Raw genomic sequence first — 21,054 nt, 5'->3', positions numbered from 1 at the left:
AGAAAGGGGTGTTGGGGGTGGTGGTTTTGGAAAAGCGCATATAATTTTTATATAAAAAAATCAAAAGAACCTGCAAAAAACAAACAACAATACAAAAGATAAAAAACCAAAGAATTCTTCTATACAACAATAAATTATGGCAGTTATGGCGGTGATACCAACGAACTAAAGAGAGGGAGGTAGGTGATTTAGGGGGTGGACAGACAGGCAGCACACACAAAGCTTATTACCCCAAGATATTCCTCCACCGTGTTCAATTATGACGAATAAAAAAATGTTTATTTTAAAAGCATTAAGTTTATCATGTTGTGTTGTACATTAATCATCACTTTCCGGGCAGTAAAAATTTCGGTTCTTACATTTCTTGTGGCCAAAAATTCCTTTCTCACACACTACTGAACTGAATGTATCCATAGAATTTTATGATATTATTTATCGTCATTGTTGTTTTTGTTGCTTGCACCAGACACACAAAAAACACTTTGATTTCAATTAGAATTTTCTTGGTTTTGTATTTATTGAAATTTCTTTATATAATGTAAATTATTTAAAGTAGTTTTCTTTCATTATTTTTATTTAACTATTTGCATATTTTTTCGATATCACATTACATTTTGCACTATTTTTATTCCTTTTTCTTTCAACTTTGTTGTTATATTGATTTGGTCTTTGAAACAATTTCGCCCAAACACTGAATACCGATTAAACGACAAAACACAAAAAACATTTTACGAATGGAGGAATAGGAGGACTGTGAAATGTTCTCAAGTATTTCTCTCTCTGTGTTTTTGCTGAGACCAATCATATGTTTTAGTTGTCAGAGATGTGTTCAGTGGGTAATATTTAATGTTAAGCACAATGGCGTTAAAGCGGCGGGCGACAATGATTATTTTTGGTTTGAAGCACATACAGTTTTTCAAGTAGGTATGTATATCTTTTCGAACAGTTTTTAAGAACTTCGAAAATGAATTAATTAATAACAACAAGTAGATCCTTGTTATCCCGAGCACAACGATATACAGCTTTCTGTAGTAAGCCCATACTTCACGTTATTGGGTTTTTGACTTTTTTGAAATGTTTTATTCTATACTAGCAAATGCCCGCTACTTCGTATGCGGAATGGAAAAAAATATATATAAACAATATTTAATATTTTTTTACCAATATTTTTTCGATTGTAGTCAGAATTTACAAAAAAAAGTCTGCCGTATCGCATCCCTATTTCGAATTTCCTACTACGTATCATATTGCAAATTTCAGATTTGACTCCTGGTTTTAACCCTTCACTAACACAGCATTCCCTTCCAGTACGAATTTCCAAACACTAAACTTTATTTCACCCCTTCACAACAACAATCCCGCACATTTACAATGCAAGGTTCTAGCTTTAGCGGTTTCGCCCAGAACCCGAATAGGTCCGCTAAACTTTCTGCATTCAAAATGGTCATGAAAATCCACGTTTTCGTATATCCCCATATATCGGTACCTCTCGACTTAGTGTATTTTAAAAGAAGAACAAATCTATATTGTCCAATTTTCTTTAAATTTGGACCTTGAATACTCAGAGGATATAAAAGTTTAATTTAAAAAATGTCCACTTCAATCCACGTCTATTAGAAGAGATATTTTGAAGATTTAGAGTATTTTGAAGATCTTCGACACATTTTCCAACTGAAATTCGGAATTTGTGGCATGAAAGGTTAGAACAACTTTTTTACAAAAAAGTTGTACGGAAATTTTTTTGTTGGCATTTCACCACGTTTTCAAATTAACATACCAAAGCGGTCAGAACAAAAACATTTTTGAAAAGATACTTCACGTTTGATTACCTAATTTCAGTACACTATTTAGAAACGCCTTGGCGTTAACCTCAAATCAATGGAACAATATTCAGTACAATTTTTCAAACTCAGAACTTTGTCTCTAATTTTAGAGTGATCTTCATAACAAATATTTTTCCATTTCGTATTTTTTGTACAAATAGCATATTTCCAAATTATATAATCCCAGCTTTGTTCCTACAGCCAACACCAAATTTAGTACCTTAACTGTTTACACAATGCCAAAATGGTTTTGGTGCTAACATGTTACCCAACTTTTCGTACACATAGGTAAACGTTTCAAAAATTACTTCCTTATATTCAACTTATATCCTAACCCCAATTCACTTTTCCAGCTTTATCCGTTCCCCTGAAACCCATTATAGTACTATTTAGTATTTTATGTATAAATAAGTACGAATTTTCAAAACCTCCTCCCTACCTCCACTCTAACCACCAATTGCTAATCTAATACCGAATTTCAAAATTCCAGTTCTACCCTTTACAAAATCACAAATTGTGCAAAATTCTATACAATATAGCAAATACCAAAAGGTACCAAATTTTGTAGCATTTAGCACTTTTCGTACACGAATTTCCAAAATGTACTTTCATATCTCAGCTCAATCCGTTCACCTTAACCCTATTTATAGCCAATGTAGTTCCATTTAGCACTTTTCTATAAGTACGAATTTCCAAAACTCCCTCAATCCTGCACTCCAGCAGTAATCTGTTTACGCAAATACAAATTGTGCTTCGTGCACATTAGTACGATTTTCTAAAGCTACCTCCATATCTCAATCCTATATTCCAACAGTAATCTTAATTCCAAATTTCGGGATTCCAGCTCTTCAAATCCAAATCCAAATCCAAATCATACTAAACTCACTACCATTTAGGACTTTTCGACCTTTGGTACTTTGATTGATGATACAGTGACCCCCATTCCAAATTTCAGGATTCCGGCCCTATTCGTTAACCCATATCCAAATTGTACTATATTTAGTACTTTTCGTATACTTTTAATTCGAATTTCCAAAAACCTTTCTTTTTACTCTCCATCAGTGACCTTAATTCCAAATTTCAGGATTCCAGCTCTATTCGTTCATCCAAACCCAAATTGTACTAAATTTAGTACCATTTATTATTTTTCGTAAAATTATAGTTCGAATTCCAAAAACTTTCATTTTTACTCTTCATCAGTGATCCTCATTCCAAATTTCAGAATTCCAGCTCTATCCGTTCACCCACATCCAAATTGTACTAAATTTAGTACCATTTAGTACTTTTCTTGCGCTTATAGTTCGAATTTCTAAAAACCTTTCTTTGTTACTCTCCATCAGTGACCCTCATTAAAAATTTCAGGATTCCAGCTCAATCCGTTCACCCAAATTTAAATTGTACTAAATTTAGTACCATTTAGAACTTTTCGTGCACTTATAGTTCGAATTTCCAAAGACCTTTCATTGTTACTCTTCATCAGTGGCCCTCATTCCAAATGTCTGTATTCCAGCTCAATCCGTTCACCCAAATCAAAATTTTACTAAATTTAGTACCATTTAGTACTTTTCGTACCCTTATAGTTCGAATTTCCAAAAACCTTTCATTGTTACTCTTCATCAGTGACCCTTATTCCAAATGTTTGTATTCCAGCTCTATCCGTTCACCCAAATCCAAATTGTACTAAATTTTGTACCATTTAGTACAATTCGTGCACTTATAGTTCGAATTTCCAAAAACCTTTCTTTGTTACTCTCCACAATTGACCCTAATTTAAAATTTCAGGATTTCAGCTCTATCCGTTCACACAAATCCAAATTGTACTAAATTTAGTACCATTTAGTACTTTTCGTACCCTTGTAGTTCGAATTTCCAAAAACCCTTTAAGTACGAATTTCTAAAACTTCCCCAATCCTACACTCCAACAGTAATCTGAAATCCAAATTTCAGGACTCCAGATGTATCCGTTCAACAAAATCCCTAGTGTACCAAATTTAGTACCATTTAGTATTTTTCGTACACATAAGTACGAATTTCCAAAACCAACCTCATATCTCAATCTTACACTCCAACAGTAATCTTTATTATAAATATCAGGTTTTGCAGCTCTATCCGTTCACCCAAATCCAAAATGTACTAAATTTAGTACTTTTCGTACACATAAGTACGAATTTCCAAAATCACCCTCATGTCTCAATCCTACACTTCAACAATAATCTTAATTCCAAATTTCAGGATTCCAGCTCTATCCGTTCACCCAAAATCCAATTGTACTAAATTTAGTACCATTTAGTAATTGTCGTACACAAAAGTACGATTTTCCAAAACCAACCTCATTTCTCAATCCTACACTTTAAAAGTAATCTTAATTCCAAATTTCAGGATTCCAGCTCTATCCGTTCAGGCAAATCCAAATTGTACTAAATTTAGTACCATTTAGTAATTTTCGTACACATAAGTACGGATTTCCAAAATCACCCTCATGTCTAACTCCTACACTTCAACAGTAATCTTAATTCCAAATTTCAGGATTCCAGCTCTATCCGTTCACCCAAATATAATTTGTACTAAATTTAGTATCATTTAGTACTTTTCGTACACATTAGTACGATTTTCCAAAACCATTTAATTACATCAACTCCACTTCCCAACCTTGATTTCCATACCAAATTCCATGATTCTAGCTATATCCGTTCAAAATATACAATTGGTACTAAATTTTGTAAGTTTTAGTACTTTTCGTACACTTAGAGGTCGAATTTCCAAAAACCCTTTGGTACATCTTTCTAGATCTCCATCAGTTACACTCGTTCCAAATTTCAGAATTCTAACTCTTACCGTTTGCCTAATACAAAGGTTACCATATTTAGTACCTTTTAGTACTTTTCGTACACTTCTGGGTCGAATTTCCAAAAACCCAGCCTTATTTCACCCCTACACACCAACAGCAACCTACACCCAAAATTTCAACTTTCTAGCTTCAGCGGTTTCGTCTGGGCGATGATGAATCAGTCAGTCAGTCAGTGAATACCTCACCTCACTGCTCTTTTATATATATAGATTATAGCTTTTTGTCGCGTTAACCTTCTTTATGAGGATTTATATGACGTATTCGCAATGAAATTGACATTTAAAACCCAGTGTCAAATCCGGATATATGTAACCGTACTATTAAGTTGTTTAGGAACACCTCGGATAATATTTAAACGATTATCATGGATAGTCCTGGCTATCGTGATCACAACGATATTTCGTTTCGCTAAAGTCCACATCTCCCGGGTAGAGGGTTTTGACAATTTAATATTGGTCTGTTCCAGGACTGCAAGAATCTACTAATTTTAACTATTTTTTCCGATAACATAAAGGAAAAAATGTTATCGTAGTAAAAAATAGTAGCCTCTTGCATATTATAACATGGCCAATACGGGCATCGTTTTTAAGTTTATATCTAATATAGATTATTCATAAAACTTGATATGGATAAATAATAAATCCAACAAAATTTACATCTCGCATCATTTACATTAAAGTCCGTTACGCTTTTAAATACACATTAGGACTGTTCCAGCTCAATTAGTTTTTGTGTAATATCAATTCAAAATGCAATAATACGTTTACACATAACAAGATTTAATAAATCCACTGGATTTCAAATGTAGATTCCATTGCGTATACATTAGGGTGGGACGATTTGAACATCATAAGGGGCCCTTCGCGTTTCTGATTCCTGTGATTGTACTGAGCAAAAAAAGTCCAATAGATCATATGTCTAAGGCAGCGTCGCAGCGTGAAGAAAACAACAACCACATGATGTTTATTGTTTGTTTTTATTCACTTACACTGTAAGTGAGAGAGAGAGTGAGAATCAAGTGCAAAAACATCTCAGTGGGCGCCCTCACTATACGGTCTTTGCAAAGAAGTCTCTGGTCTATGGTGAAAATTGAGCCTCCCGATTTTGACGTGAAGTTTTTTATTCATTTTTTATATATATTGGCATATAACAGCCAAACCATTTTCGATTCAACGCTGACACGAAAATTGTAGCCAAGACAATAATTAAGAACTCTCTAGTACATCGCAAAAGCTTTGGAACGCTCCTGCAGGCAGTTTTGGGCTTGAGAGGGTGCACATTTTTCGGAAAATGTCGATAAATGACACTGCTACAAAAATTGACCAGAAAAATATTCAAGCATTGTGATGCAAAAATTCTATCGTGTTGGTGTTCATAGTTACTTAGCTGGCCCATTACAGAACATTTGTTCCATAAGCCGAACCAAAAAAGATCTCACTTTCTCTTTGCTTGTTGCTTCGCTTATTGTAATACCACGTTTTCCGATCTCTTTTTCTACTTGGTTGCTCCATCGAAGCATTGGCCTGCCAGGTCTGCGTGTACCGCCATGTGACCCGTATTATACGCCTTTTTAGCAGGTTCATCATTGCTCATTCTTATGATATGGCCTAGCCAACGCAGTCATTGCATCTCGATACGTTTATCTATACTGATGTCGTTGTATAGCAGATTGGTCTGTATATCTTTTTAAAGAATATTTCTCTCAAATACCTCCAACGTGAAAGAAAGGCATCGTTGTGCAGTTACCCAAAAATAGCGACTTGAATGATTGTAACAACTGGAGGGGAATAACCCTGCTCAACACCATATACAAAATTCTAGCTGTTAAGGCCTCGTCACATAAGATGATTTCGGGCTTAATTCATTAAGTTGCATGTTCTTCCGGATTTAAGTTAAAAGTCAAAAGAAACGAAAATCGTGTTTTAGCACACATTTTGACTTAAAGCCGGAAGAACATGCAACTTAATGAATTAAGCCCGAAATCATCTTATGTGACGAGGCCTTTATAGTACAAACAAGTAAAAAAGCGTTAAGTTCGGCCGGGCCGAACTTTTTATACGCTCCACCATAATATATTCTGAACTAAAACGGAATAACTATTTTCTTTCCTGTCCACAGTTTTAGGCGGAGATATTTTGTGACCACTGGTACATAAATAAGGTAAAAAAGCATAAAAATGTACTCAATCGATCGGGAACCTTATATGGGGGCTATATCTAAGTTTGGACCTATGTTTTTGGTGGAGAAGTTTTGACCACTGGGAACCTCAAATGTCGAATTGCAGATACTTGGGTCAAAATTGTAGCTAAAATAAAAAAAAACTGAAAATCGGGAGGCCTCGTTATATGAGGACTATACCAAAACATGGACCTATTTTGACAATTTATATAGGGGGCTATACAAAAACATGGACCTATGTTGACAGTTTTTGGTGGAGATATGGTGTGACCACTGGGAACCTCAAATGTCGACTTACAAATAGTTCGGTCGAAAATTGTAGCTAAAATCTTCAAAATACCGAAAATCGGGAGGTACCGTTATAAAACAAACAAATGCCTCAGGACCACATACAGGATATTCTGGTCCAACACCATAGGTAACATAGAACTGTGGAACTTAACAACCAGGCACGCATGTAAAAGCAGATTAGACGTAATGGAAATGGAGGTGGATTGGTCACAACTTAAAAGAAATTTTCGTACAAAAACCAGGATGGCGCTTGAAATGAATCCTCAAGGATCATTAAATCGACGTCGACCAAGAAACACCTGACGACGAACAATAACTCAAGAACTAAGGCAAAATAACCTCATTCATCTCAAGTAAACACAGACCTCCCCGTGGTGTCACCTGGGGAGCAGCCTTTAACACCCGTTAAAGGTAGTGAGCTAACATGTGCCGCGCGTTCACCCATAAGAACGTTAAAAACTTGGGTTTGGGCGTCAGGGTAGTAACCCTCCCCTAGAGAAAGCAGCTTACTGTGAAAAACGAAAGAAAAACAAACCCCTCTAAAGTTGACGAACCTCGCAAACGTTTTAAGGGCCATGATCTGCGAATCTACACCTGGAATGTTTGCACTCTTTATAGAGAAGGTGCAGTTTACGCATTGGCAGATGTACTTGAAAAGCACAAGGCCGACATTACTGCCATACAGGAAATACGATGGATTGGGAAAGGCGTCACAACAACACCTAAAGGTGGCACACTGTATTATAGCTGCCATGACACAAAGCATGAGTTTGTAGTTGTGGGTTTGTAGTTGGTCGGAGATTAAAACATCTTGTCTCCAGTTTCACCCCAGTGAATGAAAGACTCGCTGCAATTCGATTAAAAGCAAAATTCTTCAACATCAGCTTTATTTGCGCTCATGCTCCCACTGAAGACAAGGACGAACCGACCAAAGATATATTTTACGGGCGCTTATAAGAAACTTATGACCGTTGCCCTGCCCATGACATTAAAATCATTCTAGGCGATTCTAATGCCAAAATTGGAAAGGAGAATATCTTTGGCCCAACAGTCGGCAAATTCAGTATCCAGAGTGAAACATCTGACAATGGTATGAGACTGACTTTGCAGCTGCAAGAAACATGGTAGTTAGCAGCACCAGATTTAAGCATCTCGACATTCATAAGGGCATCAAAGAACAAATAATCAAATTGAGCATGTTGTGATAGATAGAAGACATTCATCGAGCGTGTTGGATGTACGATCGTTCCGAGGAGCAAACATATGTAGATTCGGAACGCCACCATGTTGTAGCAAAGGTACGTACCCGTCTAAACGTAGCAAATAAAGCACGAACAGATACAACACGGTAGTTAGACATCGGTAAGCTGCAAACACAACATATGGCCACAGCATATTCCACTCTATTAGCCCAATTGCTTAATGAAAGCACTCCTCGTCCCGATAACAATCACCACAATGACAAAATATTTCCCACTCCATGCAAACAGCCGCAAAATCCATACTTGGATACCAGAAACCTCCACCAAGGAATCCACGGTATGACCAGGAATGTCGTGCTGCTACCGAAGAGAAAAATGCGGCGCATCCTCCTGTAGAGACAAGCAAGGAAATTTGGTAACCGATACAGATAGTATGCTCTGGATATAGAGAGAACATTTTTCCAAACTGTTGGTATCCGATAGTAGAGATGACGGCGAAGATACCACAGATCCAATCCCAGAAGATGATATTGAATGTATACGCCCAGCCAGGATGAGGTAAAGACAGCAATACACAGGATGAAGAATAATAAGGCAGCAGGAGCCGATGGCTTGCCAGCCGAGCTGTTCAAAACCGGAGGCGACACGCTGATAAGGTGTATGTATCAGCTAGTTAGCACCATCTGGCAGGAAGAACGCGTACCTGACGATTGGAACGTGAGCAACGTGATATTTTCAACATTCTGCTGGAAAAGGTTATACGAGATGCGAAGGTGAAAAGAAGTGGCACAATATATACAAACAGTCATATGTTACTTGCCGATGACATTGACATCATAGGTCGATCGGTAAATGGATTGGCAGGCTTAAACTTAGATGGAGAAGACCTACCACCTTTTTGTTGATTATAAAGCAGCCTTCGACGCCTTCAAAAGTATTCCAAGCCATGTCTGAATTTGGTATCCCCGCAAAGCTCATTCGGCTTTGTAAAATGACTCTAACTGACACAATATCTTCAGTTTAAATCGGAAAGAACCTCTCCGAAGAGTTTTGTACCAAAAGAGGTTTCAGACAAGGTGATGGCCTCTCGTGTGATCTTTTCAACATTCTGCTGGAAAAGGTTATACGAGACGCGAAGGTGAAAAGAAGTGGAACAATATATACAAACAACCATATGTTACTTGCTAATGCCGATGACATTGACATCATGGGTCGATCGGTAAATAAAGTAACTGACTTGCAAAAGTCGAAAGGGAATCTGCTAATATGGGTCTGGCGGTAAACGGTGAGAAGACCAAGTTAATGGTTTCGCCGCGCAATGCGTCCATAGAAATCGGACCAACTGTCGACGTTGGTTCCTATAATTTTGAGGTAGTAAGGGACTTCGTCTACCTCGGTACCGCCATAAACACAACCAACAACATCAGTTGTGAAATACGAAGAAGAATAGTGTTGACCAACAGATGCTACTTCGGTCCGAGTAAGCAGTTTAGGAATAAAGCCACATCTCGTCAAACAAAAACAACGCTTTACAAAACACTGATACTACCCGTGTTGATGTATGGTTCTAAAGCCTGGGCGTGTTTGAGAGAAAAATTCTTCGAAAGATCTATGGACCAATCTGCGTTGGCGGTGAATATCGACGTCGTATGAACCACGAGCTGTATCTGCTATAAAACGACATCAGTATCGATAAACGTATCGAGATGCAACGATTGCCGTGGCTGGGCCATATCATAAGAATGAGCAATGATGAACCTGCTAAAAAGGCGTATAAATTCGGGCCGCATGCCGGTGCACGCAGAATTGGCAGGCCAAAGAATAGATGGTGCAAACAAGTGGATGAAGAGATGAAAAGGCGCGGTATTCCAGAAAGCGAAGCAGTAAACAGAGAGAACTGGAGGTCTTTTCTTAGTTCGGCTTATAGAATTAATGTTCTGTAATAGGCCAGCTATGTAAGTAAAATTTCCAAAAGTAGTAAAGGTAGTGAACAGCTTTCATATCAATTGCACGGTTTTTTGTGATAAAGGAACGGTTTTCGATTAAAAAGAGGTAAAACTTGAAGATTCTTGGACGTAAAGGAACAGAACTGTAGTTTTCGGAAGAATTTCACCTATAAATTAATATTGTCCCGTTCTTCAAGTTTTCTGTTTGACATAGCTTTGAAGTAACATGGTCTGTTCCAGAACTGCAAGAATCTACTAATTCTTTCTATTTTTCGGATAACATAAAGAATAAATTCTTAGTAAGCCTTAACACATCTGTGTAGGAATTCAGTAACTTTTATTGGTTGAAAAGTTGTTAAAATTTATTTTGCTTTTATAACAATTACGAAACAAAGAAATGAAGTTGTTGTAAAATAAACAATGAGTAAAGGCCTCGACACATCAGAAGCATGGCATTCTTGCTTAAGTCATATCTGGTAAATGACTAAAGACCAAGTTCGACCTAATTCAAATGTGATTATGAAATCTTTTTATTAGGTCGAACTTGGTCTTTAGTCTTTTATCAGATATGACTTAAGCAAGAATGCCATGCTTCTTATGTGTCGAGACCTTAAAGTTGTTAAAAATCCACTGAATAGCCACATAGAATTAAATTCGGTGTGGCGAATAGGTTAGGTTTTAAGATGCGTAGCTGCTGTGATGGCAGCCACTCCACTCGGAGACCTTGGGGTCCATTGTGATCATCCTGAATGTGTTTAGATGTGGTTGTGATACGTGATGGTGTGGATAGATGAAGATTGTGAGTGATGTGGTTGAAGGTGCGTAGAATCCAATGGTTTAGGTGTGTTGGTGATGTGCTTGTCCTGTTCTCAGCACGTTGGAGCCATTTCAGGCCTTTGCCATGTGTAGTAGATCCGACGGTTCTGCTCGATCGTCTCTATTTCTTCCTCATTCTTGCACAGCCTGCAGTAGTCAGCCGTGTCGGCTTCTTCCCATTTGCTCGTCATGGATCCTGTTCTGCAGTGACCCGTGATGATCCCCACTACTAGTTTCAGGTCTGATTTCCTCATTGAGAGCAGTAAGGCGGTTCTTGACTTGGACGGGATTGGCCAGATTGTCCTTGATATGCTGCAGTTTGGCGTGTTTTGCCACTGTTGGCAGAATTTCTCCCGACATTTTTGCTCTATTGTTTCTCTGAAGTGGCACAGTGGTGGCTTGATGGAGTAGTCGATTTCAATGGTTTGTGACTCCGATCCGCAGCGTGCCAGTTCGTCGGCTGCCTCGTTTCCTTCGATGTTGCAATGCCCTGGGACCCAACACAAGGTGACGATTGATTTTAGTGGCTCCAAAGCGTATTTGCAATCTAGAACAGCCGAGGACTTGATATAGTGGGACTTGAGTGCTTTTTGGGCCGCTTGACAATCGACGTAGATAGTCACCGGTCCAACTATTTCCCCTCTCATGTTGTTTATCAGTTCCGCGGCCTTTCTGATCCCAAACACTTCGGCTTGGAAGACACTACAATATTCGTTCAGCTTGTATGATTGTCGTAGACCAAGGGATTTGCTATATACGCCTGCTCCTGTGCCTGTTTTCATCTTAGAGCCATCAGCATAGATCTCTATACCGTCTAGAGGTTGGCTGCTGTTTTTCCATTCATCCCTGTGGGGTATATGCTCCTTCGTTGCCTCTAAGCACTATTGTGGTGATATATAATCACTAACGTTCCCCGAGGCCGTTGATAGTCCGAACCGACGTAGAATTGCAGTTCTTCCGTGTTCGGAACTGCGCCATGAACCTAGCTTCTTAAGACGAAGTGCACTCATTGCTGCCAGATTCTTACTACTAGGTCTAGCGGGTGTAGATCCAGTAGCACATTCAGGGCTGCTTGTGGAGTGCTCCTTATGGCACCAGTGATTAGGACTGATGCCGCTCTTTGGACGCTGTTCAGTTTGTTTAAATATGTCGTTTTGTTGAGAGCATTCCACCATACCAGAGAGCCATATGTAAGAATTGGGCGTACAATGGTCGCATTTATCCAGTGGATGACCGTTGGTCTCAGACCCCAGCTCTTGCCAATGGAATTTTTGCAGGAGTATAGAGCTATTAGACCTCTCTTGGTGCACTCCTTGACATTCCTTTTCCACGTGAGTTGGTGGTCCAGGATAATGCCGAGGTATTTGGCTTCCGAAGAGAGTTCAAGAATAACTCCGTCCAGCACTGGTAGGGTGAATGGTCTGACCTTCCTTTTGTTTGTAAATATAACTAGCTCAGTATTTGATGGGTTCACTCCGAGGCCATTGTTGAGTGCTTACTTACTTACTTAGCTGGTCCATTACATAACATTTGTTCTATAGGCCACTTTCATCCACTTGTTTGCGCCATCTATTCCTTGGCCTGGCAATTCTGCGTGCACCGCCAAGCGGTCCGTGTTTATACACCTTTTTAGCGGTGTCATCATCGCTCATTCTTATGATATGGCCTAGCCAACGCAATCGCTGCATCTCGATATGTTTAACAATATTGATGTCGTTGTACAGCAGATACAGCTCGTGGTTCATGCGACGTCGATATTCACCGTCAACGAAGATTGGTCCGTAGATCTTTCGAAGAATTTTTCTCTCAAACACATCAATCACTGCCATGTCTGCTTGCGCAAGTACCCAGGCTTCGGAGCCATACATCAGCACGGGTAGAATTAGTGTTTTGTAGAGCGTTATTTTTGTTTGACGAGATGTGGCTTTGTTTTTAAACTGCTTACTTAAACCAAAGTAGCATCTGTTGGCCAATAGAATTCTTATTTTTATTTCACAACTGATGTCGTTTGTTGTGTTTACGGAGGTGCCGAGGTAGACGAAGTCTTTTACTACCTCAATATTATAGGAACCAACTTCCACAGTCGGTCCGAGCTCAATGGACGCATTGCGCGTCGACACTATCAACTTGGTCTTCTCACCGCTTACCGCCAGACCCACTTTAGCAGATTCTCCTTCGACCTTCATAAAGGTATCAGTTACTTCTTCTACTGATCGGCCTATGATGTCTACATCATCAGCATAAGCAAGTAACATGTGACTATTGGTGTAGATTGTGCCACTTCTTTTGACGTTTGCCTCTCGTATAACCTTTTCCAGCAGGATGTTAAAGAGATCACACGAAAGGCTGTCTCCTTGTCTGAAACCTCTTTTGGTACCAAACTCTTCGGAGAGGTTCTTTCCTATTTTAACTGAGGACCTCGTGTCAGTTAAAGTCATTTTGCAAAGCCGGATGAGCTTTGCGGGGATATCAAATTCAGACATGGCTTGGAATACCTTTGAACGCAGCGGCTGTCGAAGGCTGCTTTATAATCGACAAAAATGTGGTAGGGTCTTCTCCAGGATTTGCCGCAGGGTAAATATCTGGTCAAATTGCCAGGTTTAAAGCCGCATTGGTATGGTCCAATTATCTCGTTGACCATAGGCTTTAGTCGTTCGCACAATATCCCTGACACGATCTTGTAGGCAATAGGGAGTAGACTTATGCCCCTATAGTTAGAGCATACAGTCTTATCTCCCTTCTTGTGGACGGGGCACAGGATACTCAGGTTCCAATCGTCGGGTACTCGTTCTTCCTGCCAGATGGTGCTAACTAGCTGATGAATACACCTTATCAGCGTGTCGCCTCCGGTTTTGAACAGCTCGGCTGGTAAGCCATCGGCTCCTGCTGCCTTATTATTCTTCAGCCGATTTATTGCTGTCTTTCCCTCATCTTGGATGGGCGGTATACATTCAATATCATCTTCTGGGATTGGGACTGTGGTATCTTCGTCGTCTTCGCTGCTATTGGATGCCAACAGTTTTGAAAAGTGTTCTTTCCATATCCTGAGTACACTATCTGTATCAGTAGAGATGGACAGTGGGTAAATACCCAATGGGTAAATACCCGGTAAATTGGGTAAATTGGGTAAATACCGGGTAAATACCCATTTGTGGGTATTTATTTGGGTATTTACTATATTGAATCGCTAATACAACATCTTAGACCCTATTTCTGGGTTTAGGTTATGAAATCGATTCAAAATGGATAGTTTTACAATACTTTAAACAAGTGGGTAAATACTTGGGTAAATACCCGAGTATTTACCCAAGTGTTGGGTAAAAACTCATTAACTGCCGAACTAGTTGACGTAGGCTGACAAAATTTGGCTCAAATCTTTCTTATGTCAAAAGAACTTCTGGTACTGAACATGGGGTCTCTGGGTCCATGTTTTGATATAGCCCCCATATAACCGTACCTCCCGATTTAAGGTATTTTTTGTATATTTGCCTCATTGTACAATCATAGTGGCTGAAATTTGGCACAGTGTGTTCTTAATATGTAGAAAATATCCTTGCAAAAATTTGTCAACATAGGTCCACGTTTTCTTATAGCCCCCATATAAGGGTACCCCGATTTCGAGTATTTACCCAAATGTTGGGTAAAAACTCATTAACTGCCGAACCATTTGACGTAGGCTGACAAAATTTGGCTCAAATCTTTCTTATGTCAAAAGAACTTCTGGTACTGAACATGGGGTCTCTGGGTCCATGTTTTGATATAGCCCCCATATAACCGTACCTCCCGATTTAAGGTATTTTTTGTATATTTGCCTCATTGTACAATCATAGTGGCTGAAATTTGGCACAGTGTGTTCTTAATATGTAGAAAATATCCTTGCAAAAATTTGTCAACATAGGTCCACGTTTTCTTATAGCCCCCATATAAGGGTACCCCGATTTCGAGTATTTACCCAAATGTTGGGTAAAAACTCATTAACTGCCGAACCATTTGACGTAGGCTGACAAAATTTGGCTCAAATCTTTCTTATGTCAAAAGAACTTCTGGTACTGAACATGGGGTCTCTGGGTCCATGTTTTGATATAGCCCCCATATAACCGTACCTCCCGATTTAAGGTATTTTTTGTATATTTGCCTCATTGTACAATCATAGTGGCTGAAATTTGGCACAGTGTGTTCTTAATATGTAGAAAATATCCTTGCAAAAATTTGTCAACATAGGTCCACGTTTTCTTATAGCCCCCATATAAGGGTACCCCGATTTCGAGTATTTACCCAAATGTTGGGTAAAAACTCATTAACTGCCGAACCATTTGACGTAGGCTGACAAAATTTAGCTCAAATCTTACTTATATCAAGAGAATATCTAGCATTGAAAATGGGGTCTCTGGGTCCACGTTTTGATATAGCCCCCATATAACCGTACCTCCCGATTTAAGGTATTTTTTGTATATTTGCTTCATTGTACAATCATATTGGCTGAAATTTGGCATAGTGAGTTCTCAATATGTAGAAAATATGCTTACAAAAATTTTTCAACATAGGTCCACGTTTTCTAATAGCCCCCATATAAGGGTACCCTTATTTCGAGTATTTACCCAAATGTTGGGTAAAAATTCTTTAACTGCCGAACCATTTGACGTAGGGTGACAAAATTTGGCTCAAATCTTTCTTATGTCAAAAGAACTTCTGGTACTGAACATGGGGTCTCTGGGTCCATGTTTTTATATAGCCTCCATATAACCGTACCTCCCGATTTAAGGTATTTTTTGTCTATTTGCCTCATTGTACAATCATAGTGGCTGAAATTTGGCATAGTGAGTTCTTAATATGTAGAAAATATCCTTGCAAAAATTTGTCAACATAGTTCCACGTTTTCTAATAGCCCCCATATAAGGGTACTAAGGGTTTCTGAAATCGGGAGGTACGGTTATATGGGAGCTATATCAATCCGTGGACCCAGAGACCTTATTTTCATATGTTACATAAGTAACATTTCAGCCAAATTTCGTCAGCCTACGTCAAGTGGTTCGGCAGTTAAAGAGTTTTTAGCCATGGTTTGGGTAAATACTCGAAATCGGGGTACCCGTATATGGGGGCTATTATAAAGCGTAGACCTACCTTGACAAATTTATGCAAGGATATATAGTACTCTTTGAGGACTAACTGTGCCAAATAACAATCAATTTGGTTGTAAAATGTGGCTAATAGATGAAAAATACCTTAAATCGGGAGGTACGGCTATATGGGGGCTATATCAAAACATGGACCCAGGGTCTCCATTTTCAATTCTTTATTACTATTGATATAAGAAAGTTTTGAGCCAAATTTTGTCAGCCAACGTCAAGTGGTTCGACAGTTAATGAGTTTTTACCCAATTTTTTAGTAAATACTCGAAATCGGGGTACCCTTATATGGGGGCTACAGGAAAACGTGGACCTACGTTGACAAATATGTGCAAGGATATATTATACTCCTTGAGGACTCACTGTGCCAAATTACAGCCAATTTGGTTGTAAAATGTGGCTAATAGACGAAAAATACCTTAAATCGGGAGGTACGGCTATATGGGGGCTATATCAAAACATGGACCCAGAGACCCCATGTTCAGTACCAGAAGTTCTTTTGACATAAGAAAGATTTGAGCCACATGTTGTCAGCCTACGTCAAATGGTTCGGCAGTTAATGAGTTTTTACCCAACATTTGGGTAAATACTCGAAATCGGGGTACCCTTATATGGGGGCTATTAGAAAACGTGGACCTATGTTGACAAATTTTTGCAAGGATATTTTCTACATATTGAGAACTCACTGTGCCAAATTTCAGCCACTATGATTGTACAATGAGGCAAATAGACAAAAAATACCTTAAATCGGGAGGTACGGATATATGGGGGATATATCAAAACATGGACCCAGAGACCCCATGTTCAGTACCAGAAGTTCTTTTGACATAAGAAAGATTTGAGCCAAATTTTGTCAGCCTACGTCAACTAGTTCGGCAGTTAATGAGTTTTTACCCAACACTTGGGTAAATACTCGGGTATTTACCCAAGTATTTACCCACTTGTTTAAAGTATTGTAAAACTATTCATTTTGAATCGATTTCATAAAATAAACCCAGAAATAGGGTCTAAGATTTTGTATTAGCGATTCAATATAGTAAATACCCAAATAAATACCGTGTGGGTATTTACCGGGTAAATACCCGGCAAAAACCATCTCTATGTATCAGTTACCAAATTACCTTGCTGGTCTCTACTGGAGTATGCGCCTGTACCAAAGCCATCAGTTTGATGCTTGACTCTTTGGTAGAATTTTCGGACTTCATTCTGGCTCCTGTACATCTCGATTTTTTCACACTCCCGCTTTTCCATCTCTCTCTTTTTCCTGCGGAAAAGACGCTTCTCCTCTCTCCTTTTATCCCTGTATCTCTCTCGTGCGCTACGCGTTGCTACGGATTGTAAAGTAGCCCTATATGCCGCATTTTTCTCTTCGGTGGCAGCACGACACTCCTGATCATACCATGGATTCCTTGGTGGAGGCCTCTGGTATCCAAGTATGGATTTTGCGGCTGTTTGCATGGAGTGGGCAATGCTTTGCCATTGCGCTGATATGTTATCGGGATGAGGAGTGCTTTGATTAAGCAATTGGGTTAGTTGAGTGGAATATGCTGTGACTATCTGTTGTGATTGCAGCTTACCGATGTCTAACTTTCGTGTTGTGTCTGTTCGTACTTTGTTTGCTACGTTTAAACGGGTGCGTACCTTTGCTGCAACAAGGTAGTGGTCCGAATCAATGTTTGCGCCTCGGAACGATCGTACATCCAACACGCTCGATGAATGTCTTCCATCTATCACAACATGATCAATTTGTTTCTTGTTTTCTGATATGGAGACAGCCAGGTGCCCTTATGAATATCGAGATGATTAAATCTGATACTGCTAACTACCATGTTTTTTGCAGCTGCAAAGTCTATCAGCCTCATACCATTGTCAGATGTTTCACTGTGGAGGCTGAATTTCGCGACTGTTTGGCCAAAGATATTCTCCTTTCCAATTTTGGCATTAAAATCGCCTAGAATGATTTTAATGTCATGGGCAGGGCTTTTATTCGAATTGCAGCAAGTCTTTCATTCACTGGAGTGAAGCTGGATACCAGATGTTTTAGTCTCCGACTAACTACAAATCCGCAACCAAACTCGTGCTTTACGTCATGGCAGCTATAATACAGTGCGTCACCTTTAGGTGTCGTTGTGACGCCTTTCCCAATCCATCGTATTTCCTGTATGGCAGTAATATCGGCCTTGTACTTTTCAAGTACGTCTGCCAATGCGAAGACTGCACCTTCTCTATAAAGAGTGCGAATATTCCAGGTGCAGATTGGCAGATCATGGTCCTTAAAACGTTTGCGGGGTTCGTCAACTTTAGACGGAGCTGTTTTTCTTTTCTTTCGTTTTTTCATAGTATGCTGTTTTTTCTAGGGGAGGGTTATTAACCCGACGCCCAAACCCAAGTTTTTAACGTTCTTATGGGTGAACGCGCGGCACATTTTAGCTCACTACCTTTAACGGGTGTTAAAGGCAGTTCCCCAGGTGACACCACGGGGAGGTCAGTGTCCACTTGAGATGAAAGAGGGACCAAGATAAATCCTGGGCTTTGCCATGTTAAAACCGGTCAGGACCGTTGCTTGGTATCTTCCATTCCCTACGTCACCCATTGTTGAGTGCCCATCTTGATAACTTGACCAGAGCTCCTTGCATAAGTTCTGATAGTGTCTGTGGAAAGTTCCAGCTAAACATGACGACAACGTCATCAGCATATGCGATTGTCCTTATACGCAGCCTATCAAAATCCTTGAGTATTTCATTTATCACTAGAAGCCACAGTAGTGGTGATATGACACCACCTTGGGGTGTACCTCTGGTCACATGCTCCCGGATGGAACTTCCACCGATACTTGAATTGATTATTCGACTGCTAAGCATACCATCAATCCAATTGACCAGTATGGATGAGACACCTAGGTTTATCAGAGACTTGTGTGTGGATTCGAGTCTAACGTTATTAAAGGCACCCTCTATGTCAAGGAATGCAGCTAGCGTATAGTCCGAGCCCTCCATATTTCTCTCAATAACCTACTACCTCGTTTAACGCTGTTTCTACCGATTTGCCATTTAGGTAGGCATGTTGGGCGGAACTTAGGTCTGTGGTTGAAAGCTTGGCTCTAATGCCAAGATCCAGCAGCCTTTCTAAAGTTTTCAATAAAAAGGAGGAGAGACTAATTGGTCTGTAGTCTTTTGGAAGTGTATGGCTTGACTTCCCCGCTTTAGGGATATATACCACAGTTACTTCTCTCCAAAGAGCCGGTATGTATGATAATCACAAACAAGCCCTGTATATAAGTTGGCGAATAACTTTCAAGTCACGATTCTTAAATCATTTGTAAACCCTTTAGCGCATATATAGCCTTTAGATCATTAATGTATTTTTTACATTATGATTTCATGTGGAGTGTCTTTATTTCTCTGCTCCCACTTAAATTTTCTCTTTCCATTGCTCCTTAATGATTCATATTGCCACAGGACAAACAACAATAAACAAAATGTTAACCTAGTCAACAAAACAATACGTTAAACCGGAAATGCGTGTGTAATGAAATGTCAAAATTAGCATTGGTTGTTTTAATAGTTTGTTTTCTCTTCTTTCCTTTTCCGTTTTTTCACTTTCACTGATCTGTGAGTGTATAAGTATGCTTTCAAAATACCTACACACAATGAAATTAACGTAAACAAGCAAATGACGTTTAAGCCACAGCCGACTTTTATGCTCTCTTCCTGCCACCTCTCATCATCATGAAAAGGAATGACTACTATGTACCTTTGTGACAGCTTTATGTTGTATACATTAGGGAAGGTGAGGGGGAGGGAGTTGGGAGATTGCTGATATGGTGTAAAATGTTATACATAATTTATGTTACAATTTTTTTCTATTACTACCTATACAGTTTGCAAAAATCAAATTGCAATAACAACACATAACAATTAATTATAATTAAAACTGAAAACTTACATCTTCACTTTTGATTGGAACACATTGAGAACAAGTTAAATGATTGCTGAGCTGGTTCTTTATTTATTTTTTCTTTTTTTGGTGTTGTAATCAATGTTGCTTTTCTATGGGCTTATACAGGATATCTGTGGGGTCAGACAAAGCTACACACACTTGCACGGTATACCAATTTTTTCTTTACAAAAAACACTTTTTATTTCCCCGAGATTTTGCACTTTCTTTGAAATATCAATATTTTGCAGGTTTCACTTGTTTTTAATCTTTAAAAAACACGCTTATGAAAATAGGTATGTTTATTATTTTATTTTTTAATATTTTTTTCTTAACACAAAATGTGAATATTACGTGGACTACGACAATCTGAAAAATCTGTTCCTTTTTTCTTCTGCTATTATTGTGAGAATATGGAAAAAACATATACCCGTCAAATTTGCTGGTTGTCGTCAGACTTTTGGGCGCATGCCCAGGCAAATGTCAGGATAATAGGAACTGTAAGAAAACACAACAAATATATGGATTATTTGTATCCCAGCACTAGCTGGACGTCATCAGTTGTTCGAAAATGCCGCTTATGTTAATAATTCTGCGTACAATAGCCTGCTGGTAGTGTTATTTGTTTTTATTCTATAATATACAGGTAGCCGGTGTCAAGTAGAATGATATTATGTAGATAATTTGAAATTTCACAAAAAAATATACATACGTTTCTTCAATGAACAGCCAATATATCATATATCAGACAAGCCACTAAAATAACCATTGCATGTGATAGGTAAGATGATTCGAATTCATATTCGTTCGAACTACTACCAAACTTTTGTTTGTTGAAAAATATTAGATTCATTTTTGTTTTCAATAAAAAAAAAACTTTTTAAAATA

The 21,054-nt window shown here is 38.8% G+C and overlaps 1 protein-coding gene across 4 annotated transcripts in view; it reads right to left on the bottom strand.

Annotated features, from left to right (window-relative positions):
• Positions 1-20,651, bottom strand: part of Sur-8 (leucine-rich repeat protein shoc-2) — a 55,087-nt gene extending 34,436 nt beyond the window's left edge. The window contains exon 1 of one of the 4 annotated variants that reach the window (XM_073960651.1): positions 20,176-20,651. The gene's annotated coding sequence lies outside the window, so the exon portion shown is untranslated. Of the gene's footprint in view, positions 1-230; positions 4,624-20,175 lie in introns of those variants that run through there. The other 3 variants (XM_073960650.1, XM_073960649.1, XM_073960652.1) reach the window with 3 other exon arrangements.
• Between the last annotated feature and the right edge of the window lie 403 nt (positions 20,652-21,054).

The sequence above is a fragment of the Musca autumnalis genome, unplaced genomic scaffold, assembly GCF_047663935.1.
Source record: "Musca autumnalis isolate F117 unplaced genomic scaffold, ASM4766393v1 scaffold_1, whole genome shotgun sequence".
In the NCBI taxonomy this organism is placed as follows: Eukaryota; Metazoa; Arthropoda; class Insecta; order Diptera; family Muscidae; genus Musca; species Musca autumnalis.
This window is presented reverse-complemented; position numbering and strand designations above follow the sequence as displayed.